This window comes from Rutidosis leptorrhynchoides, chromosome 2, assembly GCF_046630445.1.
Source record: "Rutidosis leptorrhynchoides isolate AG116_Rl617_1_P2 chromosome 2, CSIRO_AGI_Rlap_v1, whole genome shotgun sequence".
Lineage (NCBI taxonomy): Eukaryota > Viridiplantae > Streptophyta > Magnoliopsida > Asterales > Asteraceae > Rutidosis > Rutidosis leptorrhynchoides.
Genome location: NC_092334.1, coordinates 205,701,385 through 205,726,818, shown reverse-complemented (window position 1 = coordinate 205,726,818; position 25,434 = coordinate 205,701,385).

Genomic DNA, 25,434 nt, shown 5'->3' with positions numbered 1-25,434 from the left:
CAATCTAAATCGGACATTAACAGGTTGACGAAGAGAAAGGTGGACCATCAGTTTTGGAAGATGACAGCAGGATGGATATGAAGTTGGAGTGCGGTTTCTCTCCCGTACAGACCTTTTCTGTTTCAGGTGTCGAGTCCTTCGTGTTATTGAGTCTGCAGTTTCGCCAATTGCTACTTCTTCTAAGATTGGTAGTAAAAAAAAAAGGTGGTTCTCGTGGATGTAAGAAACACAAAAACAAGGCTTCGGGTTCGGTTAGTTCTTTTTGTTTGCAAGATTCCGAGGATGATCTAGCTTTTGACAAGGAGGCTCAATGTTGTTTGGTTGGTACTTGTGGCGATCTTTCCTTCGCGGGACCTTCCGATTGTGCCCTCGATTCTAATGATGGATTTAGATTGATTGATGATCGTGAAATTGATGCTGTCAAAACTCCCGTCAGCAATTACGCGAGATTTTTTGAGTTCATCAAAAAATTTGAAGGACTCTAAGTGGAAGGCAAGCTTATTGGTTCTTAAATGGAATTTGAGTTGTCAGCTTGTGATCGAATCGGTGTTGTTGTTTTGTTTCCTCTTGTATGTTTGTTTTCACTTCATTTGTTGCGTTGAGTTTGATTGTTTAGGTTTTGGTTGATTGTTCCTAGTTAGAGGTTGGTTTGTGGTTCATGTATAGTTTTTCATTCCGGGCTCTCGGGTTTATGAGGGGCATGTTGTTTTGTTTTGTTTTGTTAGTGTGTCTTGTTACCTTCATTTGTGTTGTGTTCTTCTTGTTTCAAGTTACACTGTATTTGTTTTTTTTAAGAAAAAAAGCATTTGCTATTCATTATTTTAAGACTTACGTTATTAGTTTATATAAGTATGTGGAACATGTATAATACTCGAATCAAAACCTTCAGATTTCCATAAAGAAATTTCAATTGTATACAAAAATAATATTAACATAAAAATCACCAACATAGTCTTAGATCACAGGATTCCATTTACAGTTCTTCAATTATAAAACCAGATTTATCATTGCAGGTACCAGGGACGGAGCCATAATTATATGTAGTTAGTCTCAGTGAAATATATCGAGTTACAAATTATTATAAACATATTTACTATTTGACAATTTGAAGAAAAAAAAGAACTATAAAATGTATTCAATTTACTAAAGAGCTTATCACCTAGCGATATTGAAATAGCTCATCAATTTTAAGATTGTGAGTACAAATTGTGTATGTTTCATATTCTATAAAAAGACGTATTAAATTTGAAATAACATATAAACATATCATTTAAAGGTATAGATAGTTAATTATTATCATAATTATATATAAGATAAATAATTATATATAAGATAACTAATTAGTATTTGAAAAACACTTCAAATAGAGTAATTTAATTAATATTAATTAATTAATTAATACATATGATAGGAGATCTAAAAAATAGCATAAGAAGACTCGAATCACTCGATAATGTGCTACTGCGCTAGTTTGACAATCAATTTACCTATAGTACGACACGTGCTATCTTTACATTGATCATGATGATATCATAAATATATTAATAACTTAAATAAATAATTATAAATCAAATTAGAAAGTACTTCAATAAATATGGTATTTAACTTTTAAATGTACAAAATTGCATTTTTCTTTCTCATATTGAAAGTACGAGTAACTAACGGCAAAAAATAATGGGAGTAGTTATAGGCATATTTTTATGATCATTTTTCACTTATTAAAATAGTGAATAGAAAAAAAAAATAAAAATTTTTTTTTAATAATAATAATAAATAAAATAAATAAATAAATAAACGTCAACTATGGGAAAAAATGAACGTACCATTATTTGTATCGTTAATTTAATTCTTATAATTTTTTATATTATATGAATTTATATAAATATAAATCCAATAAACATATGGTTTTATTTGTTAAAATTATGTGCCATATATATTCTGTATAAAATATGTAACTGTTAAACCGCCACTATAACCCAACATTTAGACGGTTTTGAGGATGACAACATTACTCACAAGAAGATAACAATTCATCTATAACATTTTATATTTTTTTGAACATTATATTAAGTATGTTATGCTACATTTATATTGATTTGTGTTGACAAATTCTCAAATTGAACTACTTTCACTTGTTTTTTTCATGTTTCAAAAGTTTTTATTCAACTAACACGATCTCATAGTTCCTTTAACTATTTCATTCAACTAACCCGTTTTTTTACGGGTCCTTTAACTAGTAGTTGGACTTCTATATTTGAACTCCAATATTTCCCCCCGTAATACCACCCCATCTCAAAATAATGTCAAAAAATCTTAAACTTAATACTCGTTAACTCGTACTATAACACAATTTGAATGGGGTAACATGACCCCATAGTCTTACCTTGGTGTTTCTCTCTAATTTCAACTTAATAATCTTTTTTTTTTAACTTTTAATTAACTAACTTTTTGTTTATTTAGCACTCAATCTTTCACTTATTTTGAAAATTAATATGTTTTTAGGAGATAAAGAATCAAACTCCCTTCTCATTAAGAGGCAAATGAAAAAAAAAAAAAAAAAACTTCATACAAAAAAAAAAAAAAAGTAAATAGCCCCCTCAACTTCGTCTCTGAAAGCAGAGCCGCTCCCGAAAATTAAAGTATCTAAAACAAGAGGGAAAAAATGTCATTATGCCGTAATGAATAATATAAATTATTTACAAATTCTTTTATGTTCTAACGAATAATATAAGCAATAAAACAAACAAAAAAATAACGTAGTTGTCGCCGATCACCTACGTGATTTCTTCTCCGGCAATTCACTTGCCGTTTTCCTCTTTTCCTTCACTATAATCTCGATCACCACCACACCAGCAAAATTGCCACTAACATCTTCATTACAAATTTCCCTCACAACTTCGAATCGAAAGATCTGCGCGAACTCTGCTCTAAACATGGGTATGTTATTGACGTTTACGTGGCTCGAAAACTCACGAAGAATGGGCGTAGATTTGCTTTTATCCGATTCATCAATGTAACTTCGATCAAAGATATTGAATCGTCGATCTCTTCGACTTAGGTAGGTAACTTTCACGTGTACGCTGCTCTGGCTAAATTCGATAAATCGGATCAAAAGTATAATTATGTGTTAGGATTTAGGACTCAAACAAGACAAGTGATTGATCACAATCACTAAACCCACGAACGACAAACGAATTAAAACTAAAGCATAAAGTAAACAACGCAAGGATTTAACGTGGTTATATCCCATCTCGAAAACACGGAGACGGGTTTAGTCCACGGGCCCAAACCCGAGAATTTCTTTATATTTCTCGTGCACAGTATTTACATGTTACAATGAGGATATTTATAGTGCAAATAACAAAATATGGAAAGATTTAGATCGACTTGCTGGCCAAGGAAACCGTCGCGTTCCGTGACACCATGTCGCTTTTCGCGACAAACAATGCTCCAACGTGACACCAAGACGCGACATCATCCAACTCGATCCCTGCCACACCTGTCGCGTTCCAGTCAACTTCATCACGTTCCAACACGTCGCGTTTGGCGACAAACTCCACTCAAACGTGATACTTGCAGTTTCTCAATCTTCTTGTTTAACTCGCTTCGCACTCAACACTCTCCCACTCGAACAGACGTTAAACAACCTCAACCATACCAGATTACATGTCTCGACTTCATTGAACCTACCCATCTATACAGCCAAGAAAGCTTCTTGGGACACGCACATTCTAACCAACAAGTTAGCACCTTTCGATAAAGAGTACTTCAACTACACTTTCCAGAACGTAATCTTCACCTTTTACTTGTGTCAAAAACCCACAACAACTCTAGATTACCCGATTATGGAACTCCTAATTTGTAACCCCGAAGGAAAAAACTCGTTTGTTGAACCAAACTGAAACAACCCAACCCGTATTAAAACCGGCCCATAAAAATTTTTCCTTTTAATACGCGTTAAATAATACTTTAGGTCCCAATACACAATTTCCAAAACATATTTGTTACCGAAGTAAGTTCAACGAACTTAAAACATACATTAATAATTTAAACTCCTTAATACAATAATATGTTATTTAAAACATAACCCGAGCATGGTGATTTGGGACTATGCTACCCAAATCCTAATCGAGTCCAAAAGCAAGATCTTCTAAAGCAACCTAGCCAAGATCTCTAATCCCCAAGCTTACCCGAGCCGCCAAGCATGCGAACCTATAAAAATGTAAACAACGAGAGGGTAAGCTAATGCTTAGTGAATGCAATACTTATACGCATACATACATAATCCAATTACTTGCATACACCTACACAACAACACAATATCATTAGCATACCACAATAAACGAATAAACGAATACACGAATAATCATACGTACAATGCTAGTAGAACATACACAACCCAATATACACAATGTCGACATTCGACTCGATGGTGGCCGACGAAGAGCGGTAGGTCAAATACGTTAACCACTCACCACCCATCGCAACACGTACGTGGTCGACGAAGAGCGGTAGGTCAAATACGTTAACCACTCACCACTACGCACCATGAGGCCGACGAAAAGTGCAACCGAAACGTTAACACTTACCTCAATCACAAGGATGGCCGACGAAAAGCGAAACCGCTTACCATCCCACGATAAGTGGCCAACGAAGAGCGAATCCCTAAACGGATAACACTCACCACTTACCCATACACACATGTGGCCGACGAAGAGCGATAGGTCAAACGTTAATCACTCGCCACAAAACAAAATATACACATGTGACCGACGAAGAGTGATAGGTCAAACATTAACCACTCGTCACATATCCAAACGCACACATGTAGCCGACGAAGAGTGATAGATCAAACATTAATCACTCGCTACATAACCAATACTAACATGTAACCGACGAAGAGCAATAGGTCAAACATTTATCACTCGTCACATGCCTCACCTCCATTTGTGGTCGACAAAGAGTCATTCCTTACGGAAATCACTCCCCACATTCCAAACACACACATACACACGTGGCCGACAAAGAGCGATAGGTCAAACATTTATCACTCGCCACATACACAAAACGAATATAGCCAACGAAGAGCTATCCACACGGATATCACTCACTATATTTTCCCAACTCAAATGTGGTCCACGAAAAGTGAATCCTAACGGATGTCACTTACCACGTCGCACGCAAGCAACCAAATTATATACATAAGCGTATAAATATTCCACTCACTTCGATTACTTGAAAAGCAATCCCGCTTGAGCTCCAAATCGTCCAAATGCAAATCACCTAAGTAATTTACAAACAAATAAGCTAAACATTCTAGCTTATACCCAAAACACCAATAAATGCAATATTAACCCATTTGCACTTACTTCCAATTTGACTAAGTCAAATCTCGCCCAAAACACCCATAATCACAATCAACTAGTGATTATGTTCTAACACCATATTTTACACAATGTTTCAACATCAAAACATATTACTTGCATCAATTACACAAAAACCCATTTTGACCTAAACTCAAGTCAAAATCTCACCGTTTACAAGTCTTGACACCAAAACACATTTAGCTCGGTTTAATACTTCAACTAAATCCATTTTAAGTTTATAAACCTTAATAAATCAACAATCGGGCCAAAATCATCACCAAACCCTAATTTTGGCTCTAGTCAAAATTAGTCAACTCCAAGAACCCTAAATGTCCCCAAAACCTCAATAATCACTAATACTAGTGATTATACACCATTTACAAGTCTTACAAGCATAAACTTGCACACCAAACCCAAAACCCGACATTAACAACAATAAATCCGAATCTTGGTGTTAACCTTCAATTAACAACTAAATGGGTTTCACCTATGAATCATACAATCAAAAGCCCTAAACTTGAATGATGAACACGAAAATGAATTTCGGAGTTAGAGCTTACCACTAGTATCACCGTGTAGCTAAGAACGAGGAGAACACACTTGTCAACTACGCCAAAGATCAAAACCCGCTTCTTCCTTTCCAAAATCCTACTTGAAACACTTGGGGTATTTGAGTTTCTTGAGAGAAAATGAAAGAAAAGGAAAAAGAAAATAAGAAATGAAATGGGTGGACCAGATTTTTAGATCCCCATCTGGCTCAATCGTGAAATGACCAATTTTCCCTTGAACTTCATTTAAATTTACAAGAATCTGGTGCCAGTTCGCACCATTTGCCGCGCTGCGGCCTAATTCGTCGCGCCGCGACGATTGCCTTGAACTGGGATCACTTTTAAACGAACTTCTGGTCTGGATTTCTTCGAAACGCCGCGCCGCGGCCCTCTTTGTCGCGCCGCGACCTATAACTGGGTCTGGGATCATTCTTTGTCGTACTTCTGATCTCAGCTTCAGTTCATTGCCGCGCCGCGGCCTCCTTTGTCGCGCCGCGACACAAAGCTCGACCTGAGCCCTTCTCTCGCGTACAAGACTTTAACACCCGAACATGTCCCGAACCCTTCATACGCCTATCGTACATACACAATACACTTATAAATCATGTACGGGGAAAAACGGGGTGTTACAACTCTCCCCCACTTAGACTCGATCACGTCCTCGTGATCCTCGTCACTTAACCGATCCGAATCCACACGCTATGGTCCTCAACATAAGTCTCAAATTCGATGTCCACAACAATTCCCACAAATTCGAAGATTTCGCTCAACTCCTTTAGGCGACTTTACACAAAAGTTACCCTCCCGATTTAAATCATCATCCGTGATTTACCAAATCTACCAAGCCGAGCACTAGAATCTCGTTTCATCCCCAAACCGGAACGAACTCATGTCTCGACCGCATGACAAACACATGCTAACATTCCAAATTTAGTACCGAGTTAGCAATCCCGTTAGCGTACCCTTATCATGTACATCGCTAAAATAACAACACATCAATAATATGGCCAACAAACAATACAATGGAGCCAACGAAAAGTGAATCCTCACGATTGGATACCACTTGCCCCATATCCTCACGCGTACATGGCCGACGAAAAGCGGTAGATCAAACGTTAACCACTTACCACTACGCAACAAGAGGCCGACAAAAAGCGCATTCTTACGGATCACACTTACCTCTCCTCACATATGGCTAAACAAAAGCGATTCCTAACGGAAAACGCATGCCACACACCAATAAGTAGCCAACGAAAAGCGAATCCTAACGGATAACACTTACTTCTTATCACACTCAAACCGTGGCCAACGAAAAGTGAATCCTCACAATGGATAACACTTACCACAATACATACAAACAAACTAAGTATATGCGCATACTTAGAATCATTCCATACCGTCTGGAATTTCCGCACACGAAATGTCCACACCCGCGAACATTGCTTAACACAATCGAGCAAGAACTACCTATAGCGCACATAGGCACAAAACAATAATCCTCTAGAAGAGAATTCGACACGCACACTCCTTAACCGGGGATTTCCTTGCTCGTCAAACACGTCCATTATCTCTCAACGAGATTTCCCACATTACCACCTCGAGTAGTAATTCACATCCAAATCAATAAATACAATTCAATCAAAATTGTATTCCACCACAAATCGACCAATCTAGGCCTCGACACCAACTCCGGATCTAATCATGAGCATTATCCGAAATTTTCACACCAAAACCTCCTCGTGCGGGAGTGTAACTCCCCCACTTGGAACTACGTTCCATAACTGCATCTTGCACAACCGTACAATGCTACCAAAGGTAGACTTTACCAACAATTGGGTTCACATGACCCATCACCATATCTTGCTCCAACCTTGAGCATACTAAGGATCTTAACATACCCTTAAATACTTCGAACGAAGAGTTCATCACAAATTACCCAACTTTATTCTTGCAATCCCACGATTGCCACAACTTGTTAAAGTTCCACCTAGTCACTCATGTACCTAAGGGTTTCTCTCCGGTACCCTAAGTACAATGTAACCACAATACCGTCGGAGTCGAATGTTACGCTTGCAGGTATGAAAGAGGCACCTGACATCGCGTCACATAGACTCCACTATCAACATTCATCGAGACCGAAAAACTCAACCTCGAGGGTTCCATTCATCCAATGTCACCCATCACAACACTAAAGTGTCCTTAAGTCATCCGTACCCGACGAAACTTATGTTTCATCAATTACGACACAAAAGCGACTACGCGCTACCAAAACAACACCAAAGCCCGTTCTCATGGCTTGGTAAAATCTTTCGCCCAACACTAAGGAATGCTTGGAATCACCAAGTCTTATGCCCTTAGCTCGTCAATCCGACCATCGTCATAGGGTACTTCCATAAGGAACGCTGCCCCTCATCACACTATGCACTAACACAAAATGCATTTAAACAAAGTCATAAGTACGTTTCAATAAGATAATCGAAAGGTACCTGAACATCGTCGTCAGGTTCATGCATTACCAACCAAATCCGGACACGCCGACTTTCGGTGTCCCTCCTTTCGACAATTAAAACACGTAACCTTGTTAGACTTCGCATTCGTACATTCACGCGACAAATGACCCCGTTCTCCGCAATTATAACACGTGGGTACAAAACCGCCCGTACCACTCTTCTTCACGCTTCCGCCGCCCTCAGAAGTACTCTTACTTTTCTTGTTCGAATGCATCGTAGTCTCGGACTTCCGCTTACTAACATCGGAACCACTCTTCTTTAGGACAAGCGTCTCAAAACCTTTCGTCATGTCAAACAACTCGTCAAAAGTTTTCACCACATTTACGCTAATCTTCTCTTGATAACTATCGTTCAAGATTCGATAGAAGTCTTCCTTCAACATTTTGTCATTACCGACATACTCCGGGCAAAATTGGGTCTTTGATAAGAATACGGATTTGAGAGTGTTTAAATCCATTGACCCTTGCCTCAAAGCACGCAACTCGTCTTTAAGCCTAGAAAGATCGGCCGAAGTTCGGTACTCCTTGAAAAATTCCGCTTTGAACTCGTCCCAATTGAACTCCATACATTGTTCCTCACCATAGAGTTGAATTTTCGCATCCCACCACAACTTGGCGTCACCCCTTAGCATACTACTACCATACCTCGTCTTCTTATCGAGAGGGTACTCACTAGTACGAAAGGCCCCCTCCATATCGGAGATCCATCGAGCACTCTTAAGTGGATCTCGCTCACCCTCGAAAGTGGGAGGTTGAGCATCCTTGAAGTTTTTGTAGTAGAAGTCGCGTCTTACCATATTATCTTCGTGAAGAACAATCTTAACTTGTTCCTTGACTAGATTGACTACTTGCTCGTCAATCGTATCTAAGAACATCTTTTTAACGTCCTCTAGAAACCCCGCTTTGTGACGTTCGAAGATGGCCTCAACCTTAGCCGTGAACTCGGAGTCCTCGCCTTGATCACCATTATCATGTCCGTTCCTCGTCTTCATTCTAAGAAATGAACTCGGTTAGGAACGCAACACGAATAAATTATATACACCGTCGCGAACACTAATCACAATCAAGTAAATACGCCACCGTTCGCACATCCCATCTGGTTCAATACTTGTTGTACATCACTTACTTGACTTGGCTTGCAACCGTAATAATGGTCGCGAAGCATTATTACGCTCACACGTCATGCCGAGCTCATGAATACAACAACTATCTCGCTAGACATTCAACACAAAACAACATGATTAGTAACAACATAATCAATACATAGTTATTTCACCTATTCTCTAAGGCACTAACTAAAACCCGAACCGACCCGTAATCCTACAAGTCCCGCATAATAGCACACACAAAAAGTCTAAGTCTAGGCGCCTATCTCAAGTCACCTAAATCCCTTAGACCATGCTATGATACCACTTGAAACAACCCAACCCGTATTAAAACCGGCCCATAAAAATTTTTCCTTTTAATACGCGTTAAATAATACTTTAGGTCCCAATACACAATTTCCAAAACATATTTGTTACCGAAGTAAGTTCAACGAACTTAAAACATACATTAATAATTTAAACTCCTTAATACAATAATATGTTATTTAAAACATAACCCGAGCATGGTGATTTGGGACTATGCTACCCAAATCCTAATCGAGTCCAAAAGCAAGATCTTCTAAAGCAACCTAGCCAAGATCTCTAATCCCCAAGCTTACCCGAGCCGCCAAGCATGCGAACCTATAAAAATGTAAACAACGAGAGGGTAAGCTAATGCTTAGTGAATGCAATACTTATACGCATACATACATAATCCAATTACTTGCATACACCTACACAACAACACAATATCATTAGCATACCACAATAAACGAATAAACGAATACACGAATAATCATACGTACAATGCTAGTAGAACATACACAACCCAATATACACAATGTCGACATTCGACTCGATGGTGGCCGACGAAGAGCGGTAGGTCAAATACGTTAACCACTCACCACCCATCGCAACACGTACGTGGTCGACGAAGAGCGGTAGGTCAAATACGTTAACCACTCACCACTACGCACCATGAGGCCGACGAAAAGTGCAACCGAAACGTTAACACTTACCTCAATCACAAGGATGGCCGACGAAAAGCGAAACCGCTTACCATCCCACGATAAGTGGCCAACGAAGAGCGAATCCCTAAACGGATAACACTCACCACTTACCCATACACACATGTGGCCGACGAAGAGCGATAGGTCAAACGTTAATCACTCGCCACAAAACAAAATATACACATGTGACCGACGAAGAGTGATAGGTCAAACATTAACCACTCGTCACATATCCAAACGCACACATGTAGCCGACGAAGAGTGATAGATCAAACATTAATCACTCACTACATAACCAATACTAACATGTAACCGACGAAGAGCAATAGGTCAAACATTTATCACTCGTCACATGCCTCACCTCCATTTGTGGTCGACAAAGAGTCATTCCTTACGGAAATCACTCCCCACATTCCAAACACACACATACACACGTGGCCGACAAAGAGCGATAGGTCAAACATTTATCACTCGCCACATACACAAAACGAATATAGCCAACGAAGAGCTATCCACACGGATATCACTCACTATATTTTCCCAACTCAAATGTGGTCCACGAAAAGTGAATCCTAACGGATGTCACTTACCACGTCGCACGCAAGCAACCAAATTATATACATAAGCGTATAAATATTCCACTCACTTCGATTACTTGAAAAGCAATCCCGCTTGAGCTCCAAATCGTCCAAATGCAAATCACCTAAGTAATTTACAAACAAATAAGCTAAACATTCTAGCTTATACCCAAAACACCAATAAATGCAATATTAACCCATTTGCACTTACTTCCAATTTGACTAAGTCAAATCTCGCCCAAAACACCCATAATCACAATCAACTAGTGATTATGTTCTAACACCATATTTTACACAATGTTTCAACATCAAAACATATTACTTGCATCAATTACACAAAAACCCATTTTGACCTAAACTCAAGTCAAAATCTCACCGTTTACAAGTCTTGACACCAAAACACATTTAGCTCGGTTTAATACTTCAACTAAATCCATTTTAAGTTTATAAACCATAATAAATCAACAATCGGGCCAAAATCATCACCAAACCCTAATTTTGGCTCTAGTCAAAATTAGTCAACTCCAAGAACCCTAAATGTCCCCAAAACCTCAATAATCACTAATACTAGTGATTATACACCATTTACAAGTCTTACAAGCATAAACTTGCACACCAAACCCAAAACCCGACATTAACAACAATAAACCCGAATCTTGGTGTTAACCTTCAATTAGCAACTAAATGGGTTTCACCTATGAATCATACAATCAAAAGCCCTAAACTTGAATGATGAACACGAAAATGAATTTCGAAGTTAGAGCTTACCACTAGTATCACCGTGTAGCTAAGAATGAGGAGAACACACTTGTCAACTACGCCAAAGATCAAAACCCGCTTCTTCCTTTCCAAAATCCCACTTGAAACACTTGGGGTATTTGAGTTTCTTGAGAGAAAATGAAAGAAAAGGAAAAAGAAAATAAGAAATGAAATGGGTGGACCAGATTTTTAGATCCCCATCTGGCTCAATCGTGAAATGACCAATTTGCCCTTGAACTTCATTTAAATTTACAAGAATCTGGTGCCAGTTCGCACCATTTGCCGCGCCGCGGCCTAATTGCCGCGACGATTGCCTTGAACTGGGATCACTTTTAAACGAACTTCTGGTCTGGATTTCTTCGAAACCCCGCGCCGCGGCCCTCTTTGTCGCGCCGCGACCTATAACTGGGTCTGGGATCATTCTTTGTCGTACTTCTGATCTCAGCTTCAGTTCATTGCCGCGCCGCGGCCTCCTTTGTCGCGCCGCGACACAAAGCTCGACCTGAGCCCTTCTCTCGCGTACAAGACTTTAACACCCGAACATGTCCCGAACCCTTCATACGCCTATCGTACATACACAATACACTTATAAATCATGTACGAGGAAAAACGGGGTGTTACACAAACATCACCCAAAACCCTGAGCACTGGTCGAACGCGTTTTATCCGACACCCTTCGTCAACCAATCTCCTTAGGGAGAGAAGCTCTAACCCGCATGCGTATCTAACCAAAACCTTTGGTCGTCCCGTTTCAAAAATCGCAAGCATAAAAACTTTCCCGATAACTCCCATTGCCGATAATAACCCGGATGTAATCCCCTTGGTATCCAAACCCCAAACCTGGGAGATCACCCTCGTGAGCTTATGTAACAAGCCAACATCCCAAAATATCCAGCTCGTATCTCCTAAATTTTCCGAAACTAAACTATCTCGCACTCGCATCATCAAAACCCGAAAAGTTCTCCCTGAAAACTGCTCAGATTTGAAAAATCGTATCTCAAATTCCAACAGTCCGATCATCACCAAATTGAAACCATTAGTAGAACCGAATGTTTTGCAGCACCAGTAAAAATTTCAGATCAATCCAACGGTTGACGAATTTACAATGAATTTTCTACTGCTGCTTCGCAATCACAAAACCTTAAGAGTTTTCATGACGGCCGTCAACTTCGAAAACACATAACTCCAAATCTAACGGTCCGATCACTTTCAAATTTTTATATCAACTAGATCTACTTTTCGAACACCTACATTCCAATTTTCATGCCGATCCAACGGTATACGAACCGGCAATGATTTTTATACTACAGCTGCGTAATTAAACTCTTGCCTGAGTTGTTGTAACTTGGAAAAAACATATCTCTCAATTGAATGGTCCAATCTCTACGAAAGTTTGACCACAATTAGATCTATGAGTCGAAACCCCCTAGTTAAAATATCATGGCAATCCAATTGTTAACGAACCCGCTATGAATTTTCTTCTGCAGCAGTTTATGAACATCCGAATTTTGCAAACCTCTCCTTCAACATAACTGTTATGAACCTCCCGGATTCAATAGAATCGGAGAAGTTCTTTGTAATCAACCTGGAAATGTATGAAGAAGACACAATTTCAAAATTGATACGATTTAAGTATTGATTGATAACCAAAATATAGTCAAGAAGATTACAGAGAATAAGAGGGAGGAGAAATGTGTTTCACACACTTTATAATTCGTAAGCTACTTCCTATTAAAACTGAACACACTACTTATACACTGAATATGCTAAACTGATTCTGTTAGCTTCGGTTATGACATCTGCAACTGACCCACTTGCCTTGCACGTGCTATTAATAAGATCCATAACAATCCTTCCTCCTTGAAAACATTCTTGTCCTCAAGAATGTACACCCATACCCAGCTCAAGACTTTCAATTTCATTTTTCTTGACTTTTGGACTATGCTGACCCACCCAAACAAACACTTCATCGGTGTATTTAAAATCAACTCTTTGCAACCTACCACTTTAGACTTCCATTTGTGCCACAAGTGTATCATTGCCTTGATTTTGAATCGATCACTGAAATTTTGAATAGAAGACGATAAATTTGCAGTGTTTATCGTTTCCTTATTTACCATAACATGATCTGTACACAATCTGTGATATGTAATAGGAACAGTTTTGACCCCTGCATCAATCTGAGCACCCAACTTAACCATCCCACGAAACAATTTAATAGCAAATTCAAGCTTATTTTGTTTCACATACAACTCAACCAACAATGCCCACAATACACAACTCTTTATCTTTTCAAAATTATAAAGCACTGATCTTGCAACATCAATGCCATCATTGCTTCCATACCATTCAATTAAGCCACCGATGACATACATATCATTACTTACCCCAAGCTTCATTGCATTTCATGTAATCTCTTACTGTACAAAGTTTGCAGTGGTTCAATACCTGATCTAATTATAGACCAGAAACTGATAATTTTTCCCTTTTTCCTCTTAGGCCATTTCAATAAGTCAAACTTCATACGTTTTGGATCTAATGAGGGAAGATGAACTTTCTTTAAAGCAAACAACTTTATCTTTTTAGCCGGTAGCATCACATGGTCGGTCACCATATAGATAGCAGCTACCACATGGTCGGTCACCATATAGATAGCATTTGTGGATGACCCATATGATGTCTCAGTTTTTTTACTGTAAAGAAATGGCAAAACATTTAGAAACCTGACCTGTTTAGTAGTGGCATCCTCTTTTCTATAAGTTCGATTCCCACCTTGGACTTGGACAGCCCCATTAACAAGTTTATCCGATGTGTTTGGATCGGAATACACTAAAGGACTTGGGCAATTGCAACTAGTAGTGATATATTCATCTACTAAGTCATCATCCCTTTCATCTTTATCGTTACAACTACTTTTAGTTTCCAATCTATCAATTTGTTGTCATGATTCTCTACTTCGCCAAAATGGACAATTTTCAGAATCATGGTCGGAAACTTCAACGCCTTCATTTACTTGTTTGTTGAGTAGTTGAGTTTCATTTTTGTCATCCGAATCATGAATGTCCATCACCACCAATTCATCATCATAGTTCACAATTTTAATGACATTATCACCCTTGAATTTATTTGAACTTTCATAATCAGAAAACTTAATATCAAAGACTTGAGACCTACGCTTCATTACCGCTAGTATATCTTCTTGTAAAGCCGCCAAATAATATACATCATAGAGGGTTTTGGGTTTGAAAATGGTAACACCTTTCTTAAATTCAGAACGTAATCCCGAAACAAATAGATGAATACCATAATATTCTGTATATTCCATAAAATCTTTCATCCTTTTAAACCAAATATTAAATTTCTCATAGTATTCTTTAATAGTTCCAATTTGTGTTTGAGGATCTGGAAGAGACATGTTATCGTTGATTATTGTTGATAATTTTTCTAACAGCAACAAAATTATTGATATTGATATATCCTTAATAGCAAATCCAGCCCAAACAAAATTAATCGTACTAAGAACTAGCCATAGTTGAAAACATACAAAGAACAAATCACACCTGCAATACCGGAAAAGTTTAGTTAAATTTCAGGTCGCCGAAAAAGGTGGCGATTGATGGCGGTCGGCGGCGGCGCAACTCAAAAATTGCCGAAAACTGATGAAAATTCCACAAAATGTTCGAATGTTAATCCTAAACCTCCGATTAGCAGATAACTAGCAATAATCGGTCCAATAACGCTTTAAACTGACGAATTTCAACAATTTTGTTATGAACCTTCAAACCCCAATTTTTTTTATCAAACTTGATCAAATCACCGAATTAAAGTATGAAATTGTGAAGATATGATCACGAAATTCTAACAAAACTTCTGGTAACTTCAGATTCGATCAGAAATCACATCAATGATCTTTTCCCCAAAATAGTTGACTTTTGTTGACTTTTGAAACCCAAACTTTTTTTTTCAATTTTTCTGATTTATGTTGTCACGAAGATCGTAACAGTTCTGATACCAATGTTATGAACCTCCCGGATTCAATAGAATCGGAGAAGTTCTTCGTAATCAACCTGGAAAAGTATGAAGAAGAAACGATTTTGAAATTGATACGATTTGACTATTGATTGATAACCAAACTATAGTCAAGAAGATTACAGAGAATAAGAGGGAGGAGAAATGTGTTTCACACACTTTATAATTCGTAAGCTACTTCCTATTACTACTGAACACACTAGTTATACACTGAATATGCTAAACTAATTCTCTTAGCTTCGGTTATGACATCTGCAACTGACCCACGTGCCTTGCACGTGCTATTAATAAGATCCCGAACAATAACTTATCGATCCGACCACCAACTCCGTTACCACCGCGAGCCACCATGATAATCTACTAGTAATCATAGACAATTATAATAGATTATATCACGAGTACATAGACCATACCCGCGAGTTCTTCGCGATTAACTAAGTCTCTAGATCTCGATCCATGTTGCACAAACCCTAGATCTATCATTTGTACGTTCTTTCAATTCGCCATCGCTCCCACTCGAAACCATAAGCTCTTGATACCACTTGTTAGGATTTATGACCCAAACAAGACAAGTGATTGATCACAATCACTAAACCCACGAACGACAAACGAATTAAAACTAAAGCATAAAGTAAACGACGCAAGGATTTAACGTGGTTATATCCCATCTCGAAAACACGGAGATGGGTTTAGTCCACGGGCGCAAACCAGAGAATTTCTTTATATTTTTCGTTCAAATTATTTACATGTTACAATGAGGGTATTTATAGTGCAAATAACAAAAGATGGAAAGATCTAGATCAACTTGCTGGCCAAGGAAACCGTCGAGTTCCGCGACACCTTGTCGCTTTTCGCGACAAACAATGCTCCAACGCGACACCAAGACGCGACAGCATCCAACTCGATCCATGCCACACCTGTCGCATTCCAGTCTACTTCATCACGTTCCAACACGTCGCGTTTGGCGACAAACTCTACTCAAACGCGATACTTGCAGTTTCTCGATCTTCTTGTTTAACTCGCTTCGCACTCAACATTATGTTCGTAAAGAAAATCATGAACTTGTTGGAAAGGTTCTTTTTCAAGACTCTGATCCCGAAGATAAAAAAGCTAACGGTACGGTGTATATTCTCACTACTTCTCTTGAACTTATTCATGAACGTGTGGCTGTTTCTGTTAAAAAGAAAGTGTATTCTATACTTGTCAAAGAAGTGGGGGAGGTGCCCCTCAATCTTGAAGGTCATCAATGAATTGGTGTTTGACATATCATCAGTTATGTTTGATGAGAATTGATAGTGTACCCCACCTCCAGCACGATTACCAGCTTCGCAGGGAAAAAGCAGCCAATAAGTTCAAAGCCCCAGGGAAGATGTCCAACAGAGGAAGGAACAGGGACATGACCAAGTTTTGTGACTTCCATAATGATTTCGGTCACGAAACAGATGAGTGCTTCAACCTCAAAACAGCCATCGAGGAAGCTGTTAAATCGGGAAAACTGTCCCATCTCATAAAAGGGAACAGAGAACCAAAGAAAGAGAAGGTACCGGAAAAGAGAATGGAAGACAGAAGGCAGGACGCTGAAAACGTAATATTGGCAATGTATTCACACCGACCTTATAAGAAAAGGGACAGGGGTCGGACCATCAGGGAATGGAGTGAAGTATCGTTTCCAGCCCTTGATATAATATATCCTTCGGACCTACCGGTCACCATCAATGGAAAAGTCTTTGGAAGAGAAGTTCGAAGGATATACCTTGACAGCGAAAGTGCCTGTGATGTAATGTACGAACATTGCTTCGATCGTTTAAGTCCCTCAATCAGAGCGCGATTGGGTGCTCCTAGGGTACCATTAGTGGGATTCCCCAGGGAAAGATGTTCGCCAATTGGGGAAATTGATCTTGACTTCACAATAGGCGAGCCACCATTAACAAGAACCGAAACCATTGATTTTGTGGTAGTCCGAGCAAATTCCACGCATAATATTTTGCTTGGGAGAGTGGCTATGAAAAAGATGGGCATAATTGTCTCGACAGTACATCAAATGGTTAAGTTCCATACTCACGAAGGTATTGGAACCCTCACCTCGACGTATGATAAGGATAAGGTAATCTTGGCCATCAAAGAAATGATGAAAGAGCCAACTGAATGCATCTTAGAGGCACCGGAGGAAGAACCCCAAATAGAAAAAATATCAGTGAATTCGATGTTTCCGGATCAAGAGATCAGCAAAGGGAAGAATTTACCAACATCCACGAAGAAAAAGTTTCAGAAGCTATTGCAAGCCAACGTGGATGTATTCGCATGGGAGAACAGTGATATGACCAGGATACCGCGAACCATCAATGTACAAGGGTCACCCTTTGCAACAGAGCATCGACTAAATGAACACAAGCACCTCGAACCGTTGCACCAGAAGAAAAGAAACCTAGCACCTGAAACGAACGAAGCGGCCTGTAAGGAAGAAGAAGGTCTACTAAAAGTAGGAATAATTCGCGAAGCTAAATATCCTTCGTGGGTAGCCAACCCTGTGATGGTAAAGAAGTCAGACGGAGGATGGAGAATGTGCGTTGATTTCACAAACATCAATAAGGCATGCCCCAAAGATTGTTATCCCCTACCCGATATCGATTGGAAAGTCGAATCCCTCAACGGATATCAAGCTTTTGGATGCTTACAAAGGTTATCACCAAATCAAAATGGCCAAGGAGGACGAAGAAAAAACGTCCTTCTTCACAAGCAAAGGGATTTATTGCTACCAAAAGATGCCCTTCGGGCTAAAAAACACAGGAGCAACTTATCAAAGGCTCGTTGACAAAGCCTTTCATAACCAATTGTGGAGAAATCTGGAAGCCTACGTGGACGATATGGTAATAAAAAGCCGAAGAGAGGATAATTTAATAGAAGACATCCCAGAAACCTTTGAGAAGCTTTGGGCAATAAACATGAAACTCAACCCGAAGAAATGTTCCTTTGGAGTTGAGGAAGGGAAATTTCTTGGGTACTATATCACCAGAAAGGTAATCCAAGCAAATCCAGAAAAGGTAGACAGGCTCAAGCAGCTCCAAACCCCAGCAACCATAAAAGACATGCAGAGTTTGAATGTGAAATTGGCGTCACTCAGCATGTTTGATAATGCTAAAAACAAACATATATTTCATAGCATTATCCCTCAAGAAAGACAAGCTTTTAGTTGCAATTGTTCTATTTACAAGTGATATTCGTTTAAATAATAAAAGGTGAAGACAAAAGACAGATTCCACGAATTAAAGACGCAAACGATCAAAAAGCTCAAAAGTACAAAGTACAATCAAAGTGTTTCAAATTATTAATGAGAAACGTCTAAAAGTTACAAGAGTACGAGCCGCAAAACGCAAAGTACAAGATATTAAATAGTACGAAAGGACGTTCAAAAATTCGGAACCGGGACCAGAGTCAACTCTCAACGCGCGACGCAATGGACTAAAAATTTCAAGTCAACTATGCACATAAATATAATATAATATATAAATAATTCTTAAAATTATATATATATTATATTTATTTATTAAAACCGTAGGCAAATAAAAAAACAAAAGTATGTGAGCTGTAAAAGAAGGCCATGCGATCGCATGGCCAGGAAGACCAAAAACCATGCGATCGCATGGTGCACAGTATCAGCTCAGGTCCTATAAAGTTCGCGTGTTTTGGCCGAAAATAACACATCTTTTTCTATCCTCTATATATATATATACATATATATATATATATATATATATATATAATTTATAATTTTAATTTTAATTTAAGATTAATAATAATAAGGGTATGTTAGCGAATGTTGTAAGTGTGTAAGTCGAAATTCTGTCCGTGTAACGCTACGCTATTATTAATCATTGTAAGTTATGTTTAACCTTTTTAAATTAATGTCTCGTAGCTAAGTTATTATTATGCTTATTTAAATCAAAGTAATCGTGATGTTGGGCTAAAATATTAAAGACGGAGAAATTGGGCTTTGTACCATAATTGGGGTTTGGACAAAAGAACGACACTTGTGGAAATTAGACTATGGGCTATTAATGGGCTTTATATTTGTTTAATTGAATGATGGTTCGTTAATTTAATATAAAGATTTACAATTGGACGTAATTATAAATAGCCATATACACTCGATCGGACACGATGGGCGTGATATTTATAAGTACTAATAATCGTTCATTTAACCGGACACAAGAATGGATTAATAGTTAATAGACTCATTAAAACAGGGGTGAATTATGTACAAGGACACTTGGCGTAATTGTTAACAAAGTATTAAAACCTTGTTATAGTTTAAGTCCCCAATTAGTTGGAATATTTGACTTCGGATATAAGGATAATTTGACGAGGACACTCGCACTTTATATTTATGACTGATGGACTGTTATGGACAAAAATCAGATGGACATATCAAATAATCCAGGACAAAGGACAATTAACCCATGGTAATAACCTAAAATCAACACGTCAAACATCATGATTACGGAAGTTTAAATAAGCATAATTTCTTTATTTTATATTTCATCGCACTTTTATTTACTGTCATTTTATTTATCGCACTTTTAATTATCGTACTTTTTAATTATCGCAATTTTATTTACCGTCATTTTATTTATCTCACTTTAAATTATCGCACTTTTATTTATCGTTATTTACTTTACGCTTTAAATTAAGTTATTTTTATTTTACATTAGGTTTTAACTGCGACTAAAGTTTTAAAATCGACAAACCGGTCATTAAACGGTAAAACCCCCCTTTTATAATAATAATACCACTTATATATATGTATATTTATGTATATACAAATATAGTTTAAAAATATAGCGTTAAACTTGGCTAGTTCTCTGTGGACGAACCGGACTTATTAAAAACTACACTACTGTACGATTAGGTACACTGCCTATAAGTGTTGTATCAAGGTTTAGGTATTTTCACTCTATAAATAAATAAATAACTTGTGTAAAATTGTATCGTATTTAATAGTATTTCCTAGTAAAATATAAGCTATTTCGTATACACCCCTACGCACATCAAGTATTTTTGGCGCCGTTGCCGGGGAAACACTTAACGCCAAAGCGAAACGCCATAAAAAATAATAATTAATTACCTAATTAGGGTTTATTATAATAATAATTAGATTTAGTTTTATTTAATTTATATTTTTAAGTTATAATTAGTTTTAATAAATATATAAAACTAATACTTTTTATAAAAAAAATATTTTTATAAAAAAATTGTATTTTTATAACTTTAGTTTTATTTTTATATTTTCGTATCTTTTTATTAGTTTAATTCGTAATTTGTATTTTTCATTCGTAATTAGTTTTTAATCTAGTATTTTGCCGTAGTTATTTTATATTTCTAAATTTTTAGGCTTTGCCGTAAAATTCCTTAAATGCTTTTTCTTTAGACTAAGATTTAGGTGCTTTAGAATTTTGCGACGCCGTTTTAAGATTTTAGTATTTTTTAAGTTATTACCGTTTTGGATATAGAATTCCTTTTAAGCTTTAATACCATTAGACGCAACTTTTAATTCTTAGTTTTTAGACTTTTAAGTTTCGACGCGCTACGTTCTTTTTATTATTTTTCCACATTTTATTTTTCGACGTTTTTCGACGCACTCTTTTTCTTTCTTATTTCTTGATGCTCTAGTTTTTAGGACATAGAATTTTCTATTTCTTCTCTAAAATTTCTTTGAACCTCGAAGAAAAATTATTTTAAGCGGTTAAATTGATAGACATCTAAAATTTTCTGGTTCGTAGTAATAGTTGGATTTGTTAGTGGTGAGTTGTGGGCTTCCGATTTAAAGGGTCCTGGCTACCTGCTGCATCTATTGGCTATTCGAAACGTGGGCAAAATCAGAAAAGTCTATTAATTTGATAACTTTAATAATTTTTATCGTTTGTAACTAATAGGATATTCAGTGAATGCACCGAGCAAAACGTTCACCACCTTTTATACGTTCACCACCTGTAACTCGATCAAGACATCTAGCCAATATTGTCGTCGTTGATTTTTGTTTAGAATTGTCATCTAGTCGAACAAGTACTCCAATTCAAATTTCCGATAATCCATTTTTTGAACCCGACCTCACAATTGAGAATCCGGAGGATATTCAGGGACAATTCAGAGATCCTGAACCACTAATCATTCCTCCTGAACCACAAATCACTCATCCAGAGATTGTTAAAGAAGAAACCATTAAGTCAGAATCCTTTAGTGATTCAGATTCAACAAATTCAATCATGAAAAATCTGGAACCTCTAAGTATGGAAGACCAAATGAGAGCTAAACGCACTGGCCAAGGTCACGCAATTACTCAACCAGACATTAATGCACCAGATTATGAAATCAAAGGACAAATCCTACACATGGTAACTAATCAATGCCAATTTAGTGGTGCACCGAAGGAAGATCCAAATGAACATCTTCGAACCTTTAATAGGATCTGTACTCTATTTAAAATTAGAGAAGTGGAGGATGAACAGATCTATCTCATGTTATTTTCCTGGACTTTAAAGGGAGAAGCCAAAGATTGGTTAGAATCGTTACCTGAAGGGGCGATTGATACATGGGATGTCTTAGTTGAAAAATTTCTTAAACAATTCTTTCCGGCATCTAAAGCCGTGAGACTTCAAGGAGAAATTGTTACGTTCACGCAGAAGCCAAATGAAACTCTATATGAGGCGTGGACTAGATTTGGAAAGTTATTGAGAGGATGTCCGCAACATGGTTTAGACACTTATCAAATAGTACAAATATTCTACCAAGGATGCGACATCACTACACGAAAAGACATCGATATAGCAGCTGGTGGTTCCATTATGAAGAAAACCGCAACTGAATCTTACAAAATTATTGATAACACTGCTTTCCACTCACATGAGTGGCACCAAGAAAAAGATATCGTTAGATCATCTAAAGCGGCTAGAACCGATTCTAGCCATGACTTTGATTCCATTTCCGCAAAGATAGATGCTGTCGAGAGACGAATGGAAAAGATGACTAAGGATATTCACTCAATACAAATTAGTTGTGAGTAGTGTGGAGGACCACAATTGACAAAAGATTGTCTTAGTATTGAACAAACAATGGAACAAAGAGAGAATGTTTCATACATGAACCAAAGACCTGGAAATAATTATTAAAATAATTATCAACCGCCAAGACCAATCTACAATCAAAATCAGAATTATAACCGAAATGTTCCATACAACAATCAACAAGGTCCTAGCAATCAACAAGTATCTAATAATACTTACAATCAGCAAAGACCAATTTTTCAAAACAAACCACCACAAACCGATGATAAAAAGCCAAATTTAGAAGATATGATGTTGAAGCTAGTTGAATCTCAAACTCAATTTTTCACATCTCAGAAACAAACCAATGAACAAAATGCTAAAGCATTTAGAAATCAACAAGCTTCTATTCAAAATTTGGAACAAGAAGTAAGTAACCTAGCAAGGTTGATAGGTGAAAGAAAACCGGGAAGTCTACCTAGCGATACAAATGCTAAACCCCGGAATGAAACGGCTAAAGCCATTACCACGAGAAGTGGTATTACACTTAAACCACCTGAAATACCTGTAATTTCTGATGATGCTATTCCTACTCCACAGGCACCACAACCTGAGCAAGAAAAGGAAACAGAATCGGTAGTTGAAAAGGTTAATGAAGATAACAGTTAAGGCTAAACCTTATGTTAAACCATACCAACCACCACTTCCTTACCCGAATAAAATGAGAAAAGAAAGACTTGAAGCTGAGCAATCCAAATTCTTGGATATGTTTAAACAAATAAATGTAAATCTTAATTTCATTGATGTGATTTCAGGAATGCCTAGATATGCTAAATTCTTGAAAGATCTAATCACAAATAGAAAGAAAATGGAAGAACTCTCGGCTGTTACTATGAATGCTAATTATTCTGCAGTGCTGTTGAATAAGATACCAGAAAAACTTTCAGATCCAGGAAGTTTCACAATTCCATGTTTTCTGGGTAGTCTTAGTTCAATAGAAGCATTGGCAGACTTAGGTGCTAGTATAAATTTAATGCCATATTCACTATACGCTAAACTAGACCTTGAAGAATTGAAACCAACACGAATAAGTATACAACTAGCAGATCGATCAGTAAAATATCCTAGAGGGATAATGGAGAACATGCTAGTTAAAGTTGGTACTTTAGTATTTCCAGTAGATTTTGTTATTCTGGACATGGAAGAAGATTCTCGAGTTCCTCTCATATTAGGAAGACCATTCTTAAACACGGCTAAAGCAATAATAGCCGTGTTTGGTAAGAAACTGACCCTAAGTATAGAGGACGAGAGTGTTACCTTTTCTGTTGATAGAACCATGCAACAATCGTAATCTGCAGATGATACATGTTATTACATTCAAACTATAGATGCACATGCAGAATTGTTAGAAGAATTTCCAGAATTACAAGGAACATGAGAATGTTCTTTAGGAGAAGGAACTGAACCAATGGATATGAACCAACAACAGAAGAAATTCAAATGCTAAAAGAAGAAGACAGATATCGATACAAATCATCGATAGAAGAACCACCGACATTAGAGTTAAAGCCACTTCCAAACCATTTGGAATATGCTTATTTTACATGGTGAATCTGAATTACATGTAATAATATCGTCTTCTCTTACAGAAAATGAAAAATCTCGACTCATTTCTGTGCTAAAAGCTCATAAACCAGCTATTGCATGGAAGATTCATGACATTAAAGGCATAAGTCCTTCGTATTGCACACATAAAATCCTTATGGAAGAAGATCATAAAACGTATGTGCAACGCCAATGAAGACTAAATCCTAATATGCAAGATGTTGTTAAGAAAGAAATTATTAAACTGCTTGATGCAGGTTTAATTTATCCAATCTCTGATAGTCCATGGGTAAGCCCAGTTCAATGCGTACCTAAGAAGGGTGGCATGACTGTCATCACAAATGAAAAAAATGAGCTTATTCCTACTAGGACTGTAACAGGATGGCGTGTTTGTATTGATTATAGAAAATTAAATGACGCCACCAGAAAAGATCACTTTCCCTTACCTTTCATTGATCAAATGTTAGAAAGATTAGCCGGAAATAGTTACTATTGTTTTCTTGACGGTTTTTCTGGATACTTTCAAATTCCAATAGCACTCGAGGACCAAGAGAAAACTATGTTAACATGCCCTTATAGTACTTTTGCTTACAAACGCATGCCATTTGGACTTTGCAACGCCCCTGCAACCTTTCAAAGGTGCATGATGGCGATTTTTCACGACATGATAGAAGAATGCATGGAAGTTTTCATGGATGACTTTTCAGTCTTCAGTGATACATTTGAAACATGTCTAGTTAATCTTGAATGAATGCTTATTAGATGCGAACAATCAAATCTAGTTCTTAATTGGGAGAAATGACATTTCATGGTTAAAGAAGGCATCGTTCTTGGTCATAAAATTTCAAAGGAAGGAATTGAAGTGGATTAAGCTAAAGTAGATGTAATTGCTAAACTTCCACATTCCA